The 20,050-nt window shown below is 44.5% G+C and overlaps 1 pseudogene; it reads left to right on the top strand.

Annotated features, from left to right (window-relative positions):
* The first annotated feature begins 136 nt into the window (after window positions 1-136).
* Window positions 137-20,050, top strand: part of LOC136113537 (ATPase family AAA domain-containing protein 2-like) — a 44,560-nt pseudogene continuing 24,646 nt past the window's right edge.

The raw sequence follows: 20,050 nt of genomic DNA, 5'->3' as shown, positions 1-20,050 counted from the left end.
CGGGAGCACCAGGTGGGCGAGGCGGAACGGGACCGGGGCCGGGGCCGGGGCCGGGGCCGGGGCCGGGGCCGGGGCCGGGGCCGGGGCCGGGGCCGGGGCCGGGGCCGGGGCCGGGGGGAACGGCGCCGCACGGCGGCGCGGAGCGGGGTGGACAGGCAGCGGCACCGGCCGTGTCAGACCCGCCCGGGCTTTCCCGAAGTGTCTGCGCCTTAAATGCGGGAGAGAAAGATCGTTCGGGAGCCATTGCAGCGCTTCCCTTCTCCCGCCGAGTGCGGGCGGTGCTCATCCTGGTGTTGAGTTCGCTGTGTCTGGGGCGGGTGCAGTCCCGGCGGGAACGGGGCTGCACTGGCAGCCTGTGTGCAGCCGCTGTGCCGGGCCCGCCCGTGAGCCCCGCACAGACTGAAGCACCTTCTTCCTCATCTTTTTGTTGTGCTCAAAAGAGTATCAGGAGTATGATGGAAAAATACTGGAGCCCAGTGTAAGTTACTTCTCCCGAAGATGTAACAGGCAGTGTCCGGACACACGGGGGTGTCGTTCGCCTGTCTGCTGTAGAGCTCCAACTTGTGTTTCCCCGTTTAATAGAACCAGAGAACCATAGACTGACCTGAGTTGGAAGGGACCCACAAGGATCTTGAATCCAACTCCTGTTCCTGCACAGGACAACCCCACAGTTCACACTGTGAGTCTGAGGACGTTGTCCAGTCTCTTCTTGAACACTGTCAGGTTGGGGCTGTGACACCTCCCTGGGAACCTGTTCAGTGTCCAGCACCTCTAGGGGAAGACCCTTTTCCTCATGTCCAGCCTAAACTCTCCTGGCACATCTTCTGCCATTCCCTGAGGTTCTGCCATTGGCTGCCAGAGAGATCAGCGCCTGCCCTTCCTCCTCCCCTTGTGAGGAAGCTGTAGACCGTGATGAGGTCTCCTCTTAGTCTTCTCTTCTCCAGGCTGAACAAACCAAGTGACTTTAACTGCTCCTCATATGGCTTCTTCTCCAAACCCTTCACCAACCTCTTCTGGACACCCTCCAATAGCTTTATATCCTTTTTATCCTGTGGCACCCAGAACTGCACCCAGTGCTCCAGGTGAGGCTGCAGCAGTGCAGAGCAGAGCGGGACGATCACCTCCCTGGCCCGGCTGGCGATGCTGTGCTGGATGCACCCCAGGACACGGTTGCCCTCTTGGCTACCAGGGACACTGTTGGCTCATGTTCAGCTTGCCATCAACCAGAAACCCCAGATCCCTCTGCAGAGCTGCTCTCCAGCGTCTTGTGCCCCAGTCTGTAAGTACAGCCAGGACTGCTGGCACTAAGATGGGTGCTTGTGGAACCCACTAGTGACGGGTGTCCAACCCAACATGACCCCATTTACTAGAACGCTTTGAGCCCAGCCCGTCAGCCAGTTGCTCACCCACTGCACTGTGTGTTTATCCAGCTGTGTGCTGGACACCTTGTCCAGGAGAATGCTGTCAGAGACACTATCAAAGCTTTACTGAAATCCAAAACCAGTTTATTTATTTACAGTACATATACATTCAAACTTCTGTTATACATGAAAATTTCTGTGAAATAAATTGGGGGAGCGCTCTGATTAGAGATTTTTTCATCTCTGTACATATTAATTTGAAGTACTCGCTTCATCCCATTCTCCGCTCTATGTATGGTTCTTGTTTTCTTTTCACTTCCATGCCTTCTTGGCTCTGTTGTCAAAATAGATATACAGAACTTTTTGTACATTATTGACTAGAATAAATCTATATGCTCTTTCAGAAACATGTTCAGAAACAGGCTGCCTGTTGTGTGGACCTCTCGGAGCATGGGCCAAATGCTGCCGCCGAGAGCCCTCCCCCTTAGGCAGGATGGCTGCCTGAGGTAATCTCCAGGGACCGGGATTCCCTCATCTCCATGTGTGGGTGAGTGAAATAATTCCTCGCAGGATTGTGGGTCTCTGTTTATTTTTCCTCACTTAGGCAAAGTGAGTGTATTCCGTGCTTAAATGTAAGCACATGTATTTTCTTTAGTAATTCCTTGCCAGATTCAGGCAAGTGTATACTTTTCCTGGAGTCAGGGATGGCTCTGGCATTGTATTTGGTGAGCCACGTGTGTGCACACTGTGGATCCCCATTGTTATTATTTGCTGTGCCCCAATGATTTCCTCAACTGATACTCGAACCTGTATTTATGTTCTTGAACAGCTAAAACCCCGTTCTTTACCGATTAATCTGCTGCACCTTTTTGACCAGAATAAAGGTTTGGTTTGGACCCTGTTGTCTGCCTAAAACTATTGAGGTGCCTCTGTGACACACGGGATACGGGGGGACACAAGGGACATAGAAGGGACAAGGGGGGTGACATGGGAGTGGGGGAACAAAGGGGACCTGGAAGGGACATGAAGGTCACAGGAGGGGACACGTCCGCCACTTTTCCCCCCTGCACCACAATTTACCCCCCAATTCCCTCTGGTTTTAGAATCCCCAAATAACTTGTATTGGAAAAGACCTTTAGGATCATCAAGTCCGACCGTTCTCTCGATACCCAATTGGAGTTGAAATGCCTGTCGCCAATTTCCCACGAATCCCTTTGGGCCTTGAACATTTTATCCCCCCCGAGGAGCCCCCGGACGCTCAAGTTCTCGCGTTTGCAGCAAAATCCCCATTTTGCCCCGTTTTTGTTTCTCAAACTGGGATGAACATCCTGGGTTCTTCTCAAATGCAAAATAACGGGGGTTTCTCTGCCCTCTGGGCTGGACTTTGCTGCTGCTTAATGGGGATAAACTTGGCATTTTTATTAGTGTGAGTTTCCTTAATTGGGATCTTCCCTACGATCTTAATGGGGGTAAACTCAGCTTTTTTATTAGCGTGAATTTCCTTAAACTTGGCTTTTTTTATTAGTATGGATTTCCTTAATTGAGATCTTCCCTACAACCTTAATGGGAATAAACTCGGCTTTTTTGACAGCGTGGATTTCCTTAATTGAGATCCTCCCTAGGATCTTAATGGGGGTAAACTCGGCTTTTTAATTAGTGTGAATTTTTTTAATTGGGATCCTCCCAGGATCTTAATAGGGGAAAACTCAGCTTTTTAATTAGGATGAATTTCCTTAATTGGGCTCTTCCCCACGGCGCGCCCGTGTCTGTTGGTTCCAGTGGGAGAATCTCTATCTGACACAATTTATTTAAACAACCTGAAAAGGGGTTTGTGCCACCCCTGCTCAGAGAGGAGCGTCAACACAATCCGCACGATTCAAACACCCCCAAAAAAGCTAAAAGCAAACAAGAAAAACAAAAAAACGGCGTCGGGAGAGGCTTATTGGGATCCCTAAGCTTTCCCCCTGTTTTTCCCCCATTTCTTTGTATGTTGTCTGAGGAACAGGTTTCATTTTGGTTAGTGTTTTCATCTGATTAGGATTAACATTGGTGACCCTTTTGTCTGGATGTGACTTTAGAAGAATTTTATTTTAAAATGGTCATATATCTGTGAAGTCAAGTCAGTTTCTTTCCTCAAGTTTGAGTTCAGGATTTCTTCCAGCTTTATGAAACAGGAACTTTTAAAGCACCAAGTAATGTAAACAGCACTCGGCACACGATATGTGTGACCCGTAACTGCGTTCTAGCTGGCCGGATTGCCTGTGAAATTCTCCTCAGTCAAGTGTATTACAGGTATTGCTCTGGATGCTTTAAAAGCAAAGCTCTGTTTAGTAATCAGGACTAATTTGTACTTAATTGAGGCACTTACATGTGTAACGTAAAATGGTGGAAATTCTACTTAAGCTTTTTATGGTTTTAATCTACTCTAGTAGAAAAGAGGCAATTTACATGATTATAAAGAATGTTAAGTAGTCCATGCTATCTGCATCTCAGTGTTGCTATGTTAATAGCTGAAACATTTCACTTTGAGAAGTTCATTGTTTCTAATGTAGCCTTCAAAAGCTAAAGCTCTTGTGTGCTTTTTCCAAGCCAGGCTCTTCTCCGCAGGGTGTCCTGTACTCCGTGACAAATACAGGCAGAGCAGATCCAGCTCAGAAGCGGTCTGCTCTTCAGGGGAGCCCTGCCTTGGAGTGGACTCTGTTTCCTTCCAGTAGAACTCTTTCAGGGCTTTTAGTTGTATGGATTAACACTTGTTTTCATTATTTTTGAGACTATTCAATTAAGAAGGAAGAAATCCTTGGGGCAGTAGATTTGTTTGTTTCTTTTTGTCTTCTTTGTTTTGTTTTATTTACAAACGTTTATGGAATTGGCTTAAAGATCGCTGCTTTGCTTCTGCAGTCTGCACTAGAAACAGTTGTCAGAGGCTACAGGGAGTTCAGCTGCCTGTTGCACACAGGCTGTGCCAAGTCAGGCACATAAAGCAGCTGGCACGAGTCTTCAGTGTGGAGAACTGGAATGGGGAAGCTAAATGTAAACTTTTCCCTGAAGGCAAAGCAGAATCTTCATTACGAAACTTTGGTTAGCTTTTTTTTTTCTTTTCTCCCAGACCTTTCCTGTGCTTTGAGCCGTGGAGTCATTCCTACTTCATCTGTAGAATGGCTGGGCTTTGCTGGAGCTTTCAAACTGCAGCGGCAATGCAGAAATGCCTGAGGTGACAGAGATGATGATGATGATGGCTGCATGTTCAAGTCCTAGTGCCTCTTTCCTATCTTGTTGATGTGCAAGGACTTGGTGGTGACAGCTTTTGCAGTTTTTCTGATATCAGCACACAATTTTTCTCTAATAATTTAGCTTATTTCATCCATAAAGAGTAAGCATGTGGCAGAAAGCCTAAGGTAAACCAGCATCTAATGGATGTATTCTCTTCCAAGTTCTCAGTCCCAAGGCGTCCCATGGCAGATGTAGAGTGATTACTGTCCCTCCAGAAGCTGTTTGTCTGCAGGTCTGGTGTAATTCCCCAAGCTGAACAAGGTTGTTGTCCAATGACCTGTATTTGAGGGCGGTGTGCTCCAGAGTTCCCCTTGTCTGGGCAAAGTGGAAACTGGCACTTTTCCAGGCTAAACCTTCAGACTTATCTGCATAGGGAGCTCAGCACCAGAGCTTACAGACTAGTGAGCTTGTTTATCTGTTCTGATAGTGCTTCAACATAGTTACTTATACACATGTATAATCTGCATCCCTCTGTTATTTGGCCTTGTCCCTGCAGTCTGTGTGTGGCTGCCCCAGATGCCTGGGTCTCCCAGTCTCTGGCAGGCGGGTGTGTGAGCCCCAGGGGTGCACAGCCCTGTCCAGTTACTGGTATTTAGACCCCACTTGTGTGCTCACACACATAAAATACACACCTGTATGTGTATCCCTCTGTAACTGTCCTTAGACATTCCATAAAACTAGTAACTGATCCTGGGTGGCCTGGTCTCCCAGTTGCACAGATGGGTCCCTGGCCCAGACCTACAGCCTGTCCGGTAGCTGCCCCCCAGCCCAGCACTTGGCTCAGACCCCTCCGGTCTCTCCAGTATCTGGCCCAGATTCGTGGCCTTTGCAGTGCCTGGCTCCCAAATCTCCGAGCCCAGTTACCGTGGCCTCTAACGCTGCCTGTGCTGGCCCAGGGTCTCCTAGTGGTGGTGCAGGCTCTTCTGTCACTGGCACTTGGACCTCTGTGCCCTGGGACACAGATAAAACTGCTATGAAATGCATAAATAAGCCAAGACAGACTGTGGTGTTTAGCATGAGCGAGGCAGGGGCCCTCGCTGGGTCTGTTCTGTGACCCCCGTGTCCCAGGGGTCCCTCAGCCCAGAGCCCGGCCTGGGGTGACCGATGGCCTCGGCAGGAGCGGCCTTACCCAGGTGCCTCTGCCCACATGTGCTTCTCTCCTGCTTTTCATTCATACAGATTAGTCTTTCATCACCTAACCTGACATTATGGGTAGCTCCCAGGCACGCTATCGATTTCATAGGATGATACATAAGCCACAGATGTACCAGCTGTAGGAATACTGTTGAGTACATTTCAAGATGAGAGAAAATTTCTTGCTCTAGGGTTATTTTTCTAGTTGTCTCAGTGATGAATTCCTGAAATATTGGTTGAAGTCTATATATACTCCAATATGTGAGCATGCACAAAAACCTGCCTTCTTCAGATAAACCTAGGGCTCTATAAAAATAAAAATTAATTAAAAGGCTTTATGTTACGAATTCTTTCTTAAACATTTGAGACTAAAAATGCCAAAGGTGACTGTCACAGATCAGACTGCCACTCGTTAAGCTTTAGGTCTCGTTACATCAATTTGTGTTGGATCTGAGAAGCAGAAAATGTTGTTAAGGGAAGGGGTATCAAACTCATTTTCACCGGCAGCCCCATCAGCCTCCCGGTTGCCTTCCAAGGGCCGAATGTAATGTTAGGACTGTATAAATGTAACTACTCCTACATTGATACAGTCCTAAAATGCTTTAGGGGTTTCACCTCAGATGCCCAAATTCAAAAGCCAGCTATGGGAGGGATCTCGTGAGGCCTTGCTCCACCAGCGCAGAGGACTGCGGGAAGGAGGCGCACTTTAAAAAGAGCAACTAAGGACAGGGAATTGAGATCCTTCTCATGCCAAAGGTCTGTTGTATTGTGAGAAGTTGTCAGGTGAACATTGGGGATGAACTGATCAAGGTTGGCTGAAGAGAAGACCATCAGACAGTTTCGTGGTCGTCACAGCTTTCCTTCTGTAGTGAGAGTGGTAGTCCTCACCCTCTCTGCAGAAATACCAATGTGAACAAGATCAACAGCCATTTAACCATGTATATTGAGTTCCCTTTGGTTTCACATGGATAAATGCCATCCTCCTGAAGGAAGTCTCTTGATGCAGTCATAAGTGGAACAGAGATAGGAAGAAAAAGTCTCCTACCTAGATTTTAATCCTAGGACATGCAAGGTCAAGCTTGACTGCTCCTCTGAACCAATTAGAAATAAAGGTGTGGGGTTTGGTTTTTGTGTTGTGGTGGTTGTTGTTTTCCACAGAATGCTAAGTTTATATGAAAGGCTTTGCTGCAGTTATTTTTTTCAAAGGGTATTAAGCTCAAGTTTTCCACAAGAAAAGTGTGGTGGAGGGGAGCTTTAGCTCTGAAAGCTGTTTTGGTGTTGTTTGTTTGTTTTTCTGAGAGTTACTTCTTGGTGCAGAAGTGGTTCAAGGCTTACCTGCCATTAGTTTCACTGCTATCAAGTCAGAAGAGTTACAGACCAAACTTGCCTAAATGATGAGAATTTCCTTCTTAACTCAGCATACATAGTTCAGATAAATATGTTCCTATTTCCTTCTTTCCCTAGGAATTTTCATCTGGCAAAACTGAATGTTTCAATGGACGCTGTTTAAGATCAATGAAAAAAAACATGTTGTCCTGTTCAGACTCTGGCTTTGACAAAAGCATGGGAATATTAAGTGAAAATGTCAATTGAAGACAATTTACCAGGTATTGCATTTTCAAATGTCCAATCTCTGTTCAATTCGTAGAATTAAAAAGTGAAAGCGTGTACAATTAGTCACATCATCATAAATCTACAGCTAAAAATCTGCAGAGGAATATGATTATGTTCATGTCAGTGCCAGTATCCTAGAACTAGAATTACTCTTCATATGTCGTGGGAAAAGTGAGACCGATGCAGTTCACTCGCAAGAGAAAAGCATCAATATGCTTTATTGATATAAAACAGAGAGTTAAGAAAGTTCAATGGTAAATGTGACAGTGGTTTAACAAGATTTAATGGCGAGGTACACTTGATTATTTAGTGTGTAGAGGATGGGGTCAGACAAAACTGTTAGGGAGTCATGAGGTTCAGAGAGGAACCCCTTGCGTTCCAAACTTCTTCTCAGAGAGGAATCTGAGTGTGGCTGGATCCAGACTTGGTCCCAGACTTGGTCAATGATTTATGTCTAAAGGATAATATATGTACAAACAATCCTTTGTATCACTTGGTAAGTTTCAGAGCACTTATTCCCAATTCGCTTACCACGTATCTGATGCGATGAAGATTCTCTCAACCTCGAGGAGTAACCTCAAGAGACATCCCTACCCCAGGGGAGATCCTGGTGTGCAGCCCACTGCCCTGCAGGAGAGCTCAGCAAGCCCTGGGCTGCCCGCTATGTATGGAGTAAGGTGATTGAATTATAGTTATATACCAGCAAGACATCTGGGTCACTACAGCAGCCAGCCCTTGGCGACTGTGATGCCATCCGTCTCCCTAAAATCCAGCTTCAGTGGGATGCAGTGACCACCCCAGGTCGTTAATGCTTAAGCGTGGGGTGGGGGAGCACACCGCCAAATCTCAGTGAAAGTTTTCTGATTGTATAAAAACCACTCATCTTTTCCTAACTCCTCTGCTTTGGCTACTGAGATGTTGTGTGCACTATTGAGACTTCAAGATTAGCAGGTTAGGAAATGTATGTCTTTATAGAGCTGTCTGTGTATGGTATACAGCAGACTTGGGATCTGAATCCTCTGTGTGGTCCACAGGCTTTTCTTTACATGACGTGGAACAGAGGATTATAAACTTGGGCGGGTTCCCTAGTCTTAGTAGGGAATAATACAATACAATACTTCTATAGAATTATTCTAATGCAATAATTCTTTTCTCTCTTCTCTTCTCTTCTCTTCTCTTCTCTTCTCTTCTCTTCTCTTCTCTTCTCTTCTCTTCTCTTCTCTTCTCTTCTCTTCTCTTCTCTTCTCTTCTCTTCTCTCCTCTCCTCTCCTCTCCTCTCCTCTCCTCTCCTCTCCTCTCCTCTCCTCTCCTCTCCTCTCCTCTCCTCTCCTCTCCTCTCCTCTCCTCTCCTCTCCTCTCCTCTCCTCTCCTCTCCTCTCCTCTCCTCTCCTCTCCTCTCCTCTCCTCTCCTCTCCTCTCCTCTCCTCTCCTCTCCTCTCCTCTCCTCTCCTCTCCTCTCCTCTCCTCTCCTCTGTCCTTTTTCTTAATGTAGGCAGCTGGCAAAGCTGAAATCAGATGAAAAAAAAGAGTCTAAAAAAGGTAAGTGGTGGTAACTCTGTAGGGTTCCTTTTTAGCCTCGTTTGGTCACTCCATCTGTTTAACTTGACCCTCAAACTTCTGAATTCATCAACCAGAACCTGCTGAGGTTGTGAGAATAGATATCTCAAAGAGGGTGAATCTTCTTGGAGTTTTATGAAAAGAAGTAGGTGCAAATAGGAGGATATGCTGTTAATTTCTTTCAGGCTTTGGGAGAATACAGCGTGAATTCCAGCCTGCTGTTAGACACTAGGCAATCTGTTCCTTAGCTCAGGTTTCTTCATGACATGGAATGTACAGGACACAAATTCATTGAAAATAGGAGGAAATATTGCAGTGTTATAATACGTGTGAGTCAAGAAGTAATTCAGTCATGAGATGCACGTAGTCACTGACATGAGGAAGGTCTCACTGAAGTTCAGCGATTTACTTTGGAGTTGAATTGCCGTGCTGAGTACACCAGCGGGCTTGGTGCCATGAGGGCGCTTGCCGGCAGCTGGGAAAATTGTCCTTTCCAGGCAGTGCCCTGCCAGCCCAGGCTGAACGCGGGAAGGGGCCTGAAATACACTTCGTGTGTAGTAATCCAAGTTCTAATTGTGCACTACTTTCTCATTGACCTCTCTTAACTGTTGTAATGTTAGTGCAGGTAATGAACCTGTGGCAAAGGAAGCTGTGTGGTAAATACCGGGCAGAACTTTTTTTAAAGCAGACAAACATCCAGGTTTTTTGGTATTTGGAAGTTTATGTTGAGTCATTTCTTATCTTCTAGAGCTTTTGTGTCATGATGCAGAAATGAAAGTGATGCATGTTTGAACAGCGTACTAAAACGTGTATCTTAAGAAGAGACTTCACGCTTTAACAATTTTTAGAAAACATATTAGATACAATTTTACATGAATGGAGTAAAACCACCTTAGAGAGAGGTATTTGTTGTTTTTCCAGAAAGAAGTAACTGGAAGAAACTTTTCTCCTGCATGGAACGAAAGTTGTGTGTTTGTTTTCATCAGATTGACTTTCCAGTCTATTAAAAAGCTGCTCTATAAGTTGTGCTTTTAAGTAGGTAGTTTAAACATAAGGGTTTTCAGTTGAATGCTGTAGTCATGACAATAACTTCTAATTGAATATTTACAGAAAAAAATCAATCCACTGCAGATTTTTTTACATTTTCCTAGAGCAACTGTGAAATAAAGGGAATAACATTTTCTGTCTCAAAATATTTTATATATTAATGCATTTTAGTCACCAGAACACTGAAGACCAGAGCTGAAACAAAAGCTACAGAACAAGTCCATGAAGAAAATGGGGATTTGGAGGTCTGCCGAAGTTGCAGAATTCTACAAAGTCGTTACACTACTACAAATCAATCTGTTTTGTTTGACAAACTTATAACAAAGTAAGTGGGTTTTGGTTGTTTGTTTTTCTTCATCATCTTGCAAAGCTACTAAAGTGAGCCTTGTTAGCAAGCCTTTGTGCTCTGGCATAGTACTGGCTAGGGACTTTCTCCTTCTTTTGACAACAGAAGAAGGTATTGGGATTCCTGGCAGCAGGAGTTAAGTGCATTCAGAGGTCAGGCCAAGGCTTCCCTACATGCCCCCCCCAACACGATACATCCCTGTGATAACTGCTGGGCTGCCGTGCCCTCCATAGTAGAATCCTCCCATTGTTAAATAGCTTAGAACTTTCAGGGAGCTCGTAGCAACCTTTGCCAACATTCTCTTTGACGTCTTCCTCTGCCTGTACTGGTATGTTCTCTAGTTATGCTTAATATATCGAATTTTGTAAACTGTGGGCCTTTGTACTCCACAGCCAAGCTGTTATAACCTGAGTTTTTTGGGAATAGGTGCTTGTGGCTCTTTAAGACTTCCAGGTCTGAGTGTGTGTGCGGGAGGATGTATTTGGAAGGTGCTTTATGTGTAAAGAGTTTGGGCACAGCAAATGTTTAAATTAGTGTCTTCGTTTTGGGATTGCCAGTTGTGGAGAGATCTTCGTACTAAAGCATCTTCTATGTATGGGCTGGGTAGGTTTTTGTGTTATCTTGTGAACCGTTTGACTTGCCTTCTAAATCAATTTTCTTAGGATCAGAACCACCTTCATTTTTAATAAACTTCTTCTTTTCACCCTCACAAATATTTTTATGACTCTTAGTTGAGTTAAGACGCTGAGGAAAGTTGGATTCAGCCAAAATGTTTCTTTGGCCTAGTGTTTCTGCCTGTCTGTCCACAGCTTAGTTCTCTTCGTGAAGCCCAAATTGACATTGTTTTCTTCTGAAGGGTTTGTGAAGTGTAACAGCAGTGGGATGTGTTTTCCAGCATATATAGTCATGGAGAACCAACATAAAACTTAAATTTCGTTTAAGAGAAGAATAAGTGACCTGTTGTCTGAGGAAGGCTGTGAACTAAAGATGACTTAATGCTATCATGCACAGCAACCTAAGTGCTATTAAAAACTACCATAATTTCCTTCTGTTACCTTAGTATGATCTTCAAAATCATGTTTTTTATATTAAAACATATTTTATTTTTACTGTGTTCAGCAAGAGGGAAAAATAGACCTGAAAAGAGTGTATGTTTGCAAATCCTCAAATGCTTGTTCTTAAGTCTCTCTATAGAAAAGTAAATGTATGACCTGATTTTTAAGTCGCGTTAAAAAACTTGGCTAAGTGTCAATGACTCTTGCTTTGTGCATACTACATTAAAACATCATATGGATTATGCGTACTGTTTTAAATGGGATTTTTTTGTCCTTGCTTGTCTTTGCTCTTTCTTGTCAGCTTTTCATCTTAGTACTGCCAAAGCAGTCTTGCAGAAAATGGATGATATGGAGAAGATGCATAGATGGCGGATGATGGAGGACCTTGGGGTGTTTCACGATGCAGAAGAAGTAGATACTAATTTATTTGACAATTTTTGCATAAGTAGTGTATTTCACAAAGGAAAATTATTTAGTTGCAATTTTAATTTAGCTGAAATAACTTCTTCCAAAAGTAGTGTAGTCTAAAATAGCATTTGGATTTGCTGTCTAATTATAATTTAGCATCTTACTGTTATGGTCATGCTAGAGATATGCTCTAGGGCTGGAGGAAATATCTTCTTCAGAAGACATGAAATAGCAGTGATATGCTGAAATATGTGTCTTACACGATGCTTTCTGAATTGCCTTATGATTTTTTAACAGACACTGTTTACTAACAGCTGTTTCAGAGCTTGGGTTTTCACTTCAAATCTTACTAAAAACTGAATTCATTAATGTCTACTTTATCTGTCTGTGTTCTTGTGCCAGACTTGCCTGTGAGCTTAAGTCCTCTGTCCCTAGAGGAACTTATGTTAAAATTATGTACAGCAATCATATTTCCTCTTAATATTACTCCATTAAGTTAAGTTTTTCAGCTGTCCTTTTGAATGACAGGCACTTCATTTTCTAAACATCTTCATAGCCTGCTTTCATAGCTTTTTGTTCAGATCTGAATTCTTTTCTTAAAATGAGACCAGACATTTCCGTAGTACTTTGTATATAATGTCCATATGATTTTTTTTTGGTCTACTAGATATTGGTTTTTCCTGTGTTCTGCCACAATCTTAGATTATTAACCTGTGACTAATTGATATACTCTGGTTTGTGTCTGGATAAGTATTTAACTGTCACATGTACTAAACTCTATTTTGGAGCAGAAATTCTTGTTACTAATCTCGGGTGCCAGAATTCTTTTCCTGTTTTCTCCCACTGTATCTTAATTTAATCTTTTATGTATATGGAGTACCTTGACAATGTTACTATCTAGGCACCAAATATGCCTTTGTCAGGTTTTCTGCATATTTGTGACTGATTTTTCTTGTTTCTTTTAATTAGGAAAACCTCAATAGGCATTCCCGAGTAAAGAAAGAAATGCAAAGAATGGACAAAGAAATAGCTACTGATCAAGGTGACATTGTAGATTAGTTCTGTTTTAAGTTTTCTTTATTATGCTCTAGCCAAAAGCCTCATTTCAAACAATTGAGATGAGCTGAACTACTGGCTATTTTTAATCTATTAAAAAAACCTCTGTATTAGTATTGACATTATAAACCATTGACATTACAAGCCATAGTCAAAGATTCTAGGTCTGTACTGTAGTGAGCTCTGAACAGGTATTCAGGGAAAAAAAACAACAGGTGCTTTTCCAAAATACGTAGAAGATAAAAGGCAACAGATGGCTGCAGACAGGTGGGAATACAAAGAAATGGATGGTATTACTCAGAATGAGAAAGAGCGATCTCACTACAGCAGCAGTGTGGCAGTTTTCACGGCGTTGAGAATTTTCAGAAAATGAGGCCTGCTGCCAGATGTGTACGGAAAGCTCCTCCTGAGCGTGAAGAGCAGCAGGGGAGAAGACAGTGGTGTCAGTTTTTGTGTTTAGCAGGTAGTCAGTGGAAGCTGCTGGTTGGGCCTGTAATTAGGAGCTGTCATCCCAGTACTCAGTGGGAAATAACATAAGGTTAAATCCTAAAAGGCGATATTAACTGTATGTTTGAAGCGAGGGGGAAAACTTCAGGTTCTTAAGGAGAATGATAGTTGTGACTAAGGCAGCCAGACCAGTGATTCTAATAGGAGCTTTCTGGATGGAGCAGCGTGTGAGACTGTACGTAAGGCCAGAAATGGATGTGGTGGTAGCTGAGCTGATCAGCATTAGGTTTTGTGGTAGATGTCCTCCACATACCCTCACAGAGCTCTGAGAGACAGTGGCAGGAGTGCGGGTGCCCAAATAATAACCCTGTAGGGGTTTGTCGAGGGTTAAGATTGTGGGGTGACAATCAAACCCTGGCAGATGTATTGTTAACCTCCTCTCCCCCCCACTTCCCCCTTTTGCCCCTCCCTCTCCCCCCTTCCCACTCAGGACAGGCGATCGGGAGGGAAAGAAGGACAGAGAGAAGAGAGTTGGAAAAATCAAAGATGTTTTACTAATGCTACTGATAAGAATAGAGAAAATAATACAAAATATACAAAACCAATCTTGAAAGTCTCAGCAATTGCAGAGCCAGCACACAAAGTCCTGGATTGGACTCTGCAGCCAACCGGAGCTGGATTCAGTCTCTCACTGGCCTCAGTTCGCATGGACAACCAGCAAGCTCCTCTCCTAATGTCAGCCAGGAGGAAAAAAGGGACGAGATCCTCGTGATCTCCCACTTTTATATGAAGTATTCACGTGAATGGAATGTTATACACAGTTGGTCAGTTCTTTGGTCACCGGTTTCTCGTTACCCCTCTCGCGAGATGTCCGTCCGTGCTTATCAATAAGTTTGCATTCCATTGCTAGGTTTAACCAAAACATGTGTCTGGTTCTCCAGGAAAATGCAGCTAATATGAAGGCTTTAGCTGACAGGCAAATTCACTAAAAAAGAAACTTGGTTTTTAACAAAACCAGGACATTCCACCCCTTGTAATATGACATTCACTGAATACTTAAACCTTATCAATACAATCTATCAATACAATCTAATTAATCACTACTACTATATACATATATACATATATACACAGGAGTAATTAATCAGTGGACCATCCTTTGAAAAGTTCATTAAGTTCATTTTGTCACAACAGTCTCCCAGGGCAGGAAAAATGGTCCAAGTGCATCTCATGACCACTGTTTGTGGGTTAAGGACACCAACTTCAAAGAAGGTGTCGGGCGCCACTCGAAGAAGCTAGCTCTAGTTTCATGATCACTGTCTTGATCTGAAAGACTCTTATTAAACACTGCTAGTATGGCAATTCACATGCAGTTCAGTATTGAGTATTTTCACCTAAAATCAAATCCCCTTGAGTTACACACCGAACTTCTCCATCCTTAAGCATCACCCACCAGGTGCTGCCAGGTCCCTGGGCAAAAACAATCCCACGAATAGGTTTGCCTTTGCCTGAGGCAGGAGGAACCCAGACTGCCTTTCCTAAGATATTTTTCATGTGTACTACAGGGACTTTATCTCCTTCTACAGTCCGTAGAATTTCTGATTGGGCAGGCCCGGCTCGATTGGTTGATCCCCTAGTGTTGACCAACCAAGTGGCTTTTGCTAAATGTGAATCCCAGTTTTTAAAGGTTCCACCAGCAAGTGCCTTTAGTGTAGTTTTTAACAAACCATTGTACCTTTCAATTTTCCCAGAGACTGGTGCATGATATGGAATATGATATACCCACTCAATACCATGTTCTTTGGCCCAATTGTCTATAATACTGTGTTTGAAATGAGTGCCATTGTCTGATTCAATTCTTTCTGGCGTACTGTGCCTCCAAAGGACTTGCTTCTCAAGGCCCAAGATGGTATTTCGGGCTGTAGCATGAGGTACGGCAGATGTTTCCAACCATCCAGTGGTTGCTTCCACCATTGTAAGTACATAACGCTTACCTTGACGTGTTTGTGGAAGTGTAATATAATCAATCTGCCAAGCTTCTCCATACTTATACTTTAACCATCGCCCCCCATACCATACAGGTTTTAACCGTTTCGCTTGTTTGATTTCGGCGCAAGTTTCACATTCATGAATAACCTGTGAAATAGTGTCCATAGTTAAATCCACCCCTCGATCACGAGCCCATTTGTATGTTGCATCTCTACCTTGATGCCCTGAAGCATCATGGGCCCACCGAGCTAGGAAAAGTTCACCTTTATGTTGCCAGTCCAAGTCCACCTCAGCTACTTTAATCTTAGCAGCTTGATCCGCTTGTTGGTTGTTTGGATGTTCCTCGGTGGCTCGACTTCTAGGCACATGAGCATCTACATGACAAACTTTCACAGGCAGGCTCTCCAGCCGAGCAGCAATGTCTTGCCACAGTGTGGCAGCCCAAATGGTTTCACCTCTGCGCTGCCAGTTGCTTTTCTTCCATTGCTGTAGCCACCCGCACAAGGCATTTGCTGCCATCCGTGAGTCAGTATGAAGTATTGGCCACTTCCCTCGTTCAGCAATGTCCAAAGCCAGCTGGATGGCTTTCACTTCTGCAAACTGACTGGATTCACCTTGTCCTTCAGTGGCTTCTGTAACTTGTCGTGTGGGACTCCACACAGCAGCTTTCCACCTTCGATGTTTTCCTACAGACGACAGGATCCATCTGTGAACAGTGCATACTGCTTATCAGTCTCTGAAAGCGTATTATATGGTGGTGCTTCTTCAGCACGTTTTACTTCCTCCTCATCTGGACACATCCCAAAATCTTTGCTTTCTGGCCAGTCTGTAATCACTTCTAAGATCCCTGGGCGATTGAGACTTCCAATTCAAGCCCGTTGTGTGATCAGTGCAATCCATTTACTCCATGTAACTTCGGTTGCATGATGTGGAGAGGGAACCATCCCTTTGAACACCCAGCTCAGCACCGGCAGTCGAGGTGCAGGAGGAGCTGTGCTTCAGTGCCCATCACTTCTGAAGCAGCTCGAACTCCTTCATATGCCGCTAGTATCTCCTTTTCAGTTGGAGTATAGTTGGCCTCAGATCCTTTGTATCCTCGACTCCAAAAACCTAAGGGTCGACCTCTGGTTTCTCCTGGTGCTTTCTGCCAGAGGCTCCAGGTAAGTCCATTATCTCCGGCTGCGATGTAGAGCACATTTTTAACATCTAGTCCAGTTCGGACTGGTCCAAGGGCCACCGCATGAGTTATCTCACGCTTAATTTGTTCAAAGGCTTGTCGTTGTTCAGGGCCCCACTCAAACTGGTTCTTTTTACGAGTCACTCGATAGAGAGGGCTCACAATGTGGCTATAGTCAGGAATATGCATTCTCCAAAAACCTACAACGCCCAAGAAAGTCTGTGTCTCCTTTTTATTAGTAGGTGGAGACATTGCTGCAATTTTGTTGATCACATCCATTGGGATCTGACGACAGCCATCTTGCCATTTTGTTCCTAAAAACAGGTCGTGCAGGTCCTTTGACCTTGCTTCTTTCTATGGCAAAACCAGCATCCAAAAGAATATGAATTATTCTCTCACCTTTCTCGAAGACTTCTTTCGCTGTGTCGCCCCATACGATGATGTCATCAATATATTGCAAGTGTTCTGGAGCTTCACCTTGCTCCAGCGTGGTCTGGATCAGTCCATGGCAGATGGTAGGACTGTGTTTCCACCCCTGGGGCAAGCGATTCCACATGTACTGGATGCCCCTCCAGGTGAAAGCAAACTGCGGCCTGCACTCTGCTGCTACAGGAATAGAGAAAAATGCATGAGCAATGTCAGTTGTAGCATACCACTTGGCTGCCTTTGACTGCAGTTCAAATTGCAGTTCTAGCATGTCAGGCACAGCAGCACTCAGTGGTGGTGTAACTTCATTCAGGCCACGATAGTCTACAGTTAGTCTCCACTCATCACTAGACTAACGCACTGGCCAGATTGGGCTGTTAAAAGGTGAGCGAGTCTTACTGATCACACCCTGGCTTTCCAATTGACGGATCAGCTTCTGGATAGGAATCAAAGAGTCTCGATTGGTGCGATATTGCTGGCGATGCACTGTTGTGGTAGCAGTTGGCACCTGCTGATCGTCAACCATCAGCAGTCCTACAACAGAAGGGTCATCTGAAAGACCAGGCAAATCAGACAGCTGTTCAATTTTCTCAGTGTCCACAGCTGCTATACCAAATGCCCACCTATACCCTTTTGGGTCCTTAAAATACCCTCTCCTGAGGTGGTCTATGCCAAGGATGCACGGAGCATCTGGACCAGTCACAATGGGATGCTTTTGCCAGTTTTTGCCAGTTAGGCTCATTTCAGCCTCTACAACAGTCAGCTCCTGGCATCCCCCAGTGACTCCAACAATATTGATGGATTGCGTTCCTTTATAATTAGAAGGAATTATTGTGCACTGAGCACCAGTGTCCACTAAAGCTTTGTACTCCTGGGGTTGTGTTGTACCAGGCCATCGTATTTGTACAGTCCAATAAACTCTGTTATCCCTTTCCTCCACCTGGTTGGAGGCAGGGCACCTCTAATTCCTGTTTTGCACAGTCTCTGGGAGTGAATTAGAGGTTCCTTCAAGAGCATCAGAATCTCTTCTGCTCCTTTTGTAAACTGGAGCAACCACCTTCCTAGGAGTTTTTCCTTTCATCTCACGTACTCGTTCTTGAAGTTCTGAGGTAGGCCTTCCATGGCACTTATTCATGTTTTCTCCCTGCTCATGTAGGAAGAACCACAGTGAACCTCTTTTTGTGGGCTGTCTCTGCCCTCTCTCTCGAGACTGGAAACGCCTTCTCCTAACAGCTGAAACATAGGTTTGTGCAGGTCGTGAACGGTACGAGTCTTCTCTGAGCTCTTTGATTTCTTGCAACAGCTTTTCAAACCGGTCATCAGATTTTTCACACAGTTTCTCCACAGCGGAGACACAAGCCCGTAGAGAACCAGCAAGGCTGTCCTCAAAGTATCGGAGCTGCTCAATCACTTCATTAATTTCTTGTACACCTCCAGCTGACCAGACCATTCCTGCCAATGACTTAGCATATGCAGGTGGTGCACTTTGTACAAATCTGCGCCACATAGATTTTGTACAATTGATTCTATCTGGGTCTGTCCCGTCTTGGCTGTTTGGTCCTAGATAGATGATCTCTCGCACAGCTAATTCTCTCAGGAACTGGATACCTCTCTCCATAGTATTCCATTTCCCTAACGTGGATATACAATCTTCCTTGTAGGGAAATCTGACTTTCATAGCTGCCAGCAGTCGGGTCCAGAGAGTAGTGGCATTAGACTCTCTTGAAATTGCCCTATCAATGGTGGAATCTTTTGACAGAGATCCCAGCTGCCTGGATTCACCACCTTCTAATTCAATTGTTTCTGCCCCATTGTCCCAGCATCGCAGCAGCCAGGTTAAAATATTCTCGCCTTCACGACGACTGAAGTCTTTTCACAGATCTCTCAGCTCACCTGGAGAAAAGGACCGAGTGGTGGTCACTTCATCTCCACCCTGTCCTGATGATGTCTCTTGGGTTGATGTTGGCCCTGTGCCATCACCTGCTGCACGGGTAGTCTTTCTAGTGACTTACTTACAACCAGCAACTGATGCTGATGTGGGTTCACCATCATTTGATTCATTTCCAGAGTCTGAATGACTGTCACAGTGATTGCTGTGGTTACAGCAGCAACAGTGCCCAGTGTGTGAAGGCGGGGGGGTTGCCTTGTTAGCCTTGGAGGCTGGAGAAGTAACGTTATCTGCAGCGACCTTGGCAGAGGAGCTCTGCGGAGGAGCTGTAGCTTCAGCCTGTGAAGCCGCGGTTGGGGGGGCAGTGGCTGCAGCAGCAGCTTTGGCTGTTTTGCCTTTTCTCGAGCAGCTCGGAGTGCTTTTTGCTAAAGCTTCTGAAGACGCACTGCAAATCTCAGGACTAAAAAGAGACGCAAACCTCCTATTGAACCTCATTTCTCTTAACAGTAGCACAAACTGACACACATTCAGCAAACCAGATAACACCATCACAGTTCTATCAAAGCTCTAAGGATATTCAAAGCTCTCTAAAACATTTGGAAACTGTCCTAGCGAAAAAATAGAAGTATGGTTAGTCAGCCTTTCTAAAGATTCGCTTGACCAATTAGCAAACAGAGATGCATACTGCTCTTTAATCTCTCCCAGAGGCGTTTCAAGGTAAAGCAAAATCGAGTAGAAATTCATTAGTGTCTGCAGTATAATGAAATAAACCAGTGCCAACCCACACAGTATCATCATGACCGCTGTCCAGTTTCTTGTTGTTATATAATGAATACTTTGATTCAGAAAGAAACACCAACACAGATATGGGATCAGCGAGCACAATGTAGAAAATAACTGATACAACCTATGCCATAACATCCTTAAATCAATGTAATTCACTTTGCCTTAATACCACTAAATAATATCCGAAGCAAACAGACGCGCAAGTATCACAACTCTATGAGTTGGCACTGTGCCAAGAAAATTGAAAGGTACGTCAGAGCAGTAGAAAAGCCAAAAATCTTCAAATTTACCCCTTTTTCTTGCCCCACATTGGGCGCCAATTATCTATGGAGGGTTAGGATTGCGGGGTGACAATCAAACCCTGGCAGATGTATTGTTAACCTCCTCTCCCCCTCACTTCCCCCTTTTGCCCCTCCCTCTCCCCCCTTCCCACTCAGCACAGGCGATCGGGAGGGAAAGAAGGACAGAGAGAAGAGAGCTGGAAAAGTT

Source organism: Patagioenas fasciata, chromosome 12, assembly GCF_037038585.1.
Source record: "Patagioenas fasciata isolate bPatFas1 chromosome 12, bPatFas1.hap1, whole genome shotgun sequence".
NCBI lineage: Eukaryota > Metazoa > Chordata > Aves > Columbiformes > Columbidae > Patagioenas > Patagioenas fasciata.
This window is presented reverse-complemented; position numbering and strand designations above follow the sequence as displayed.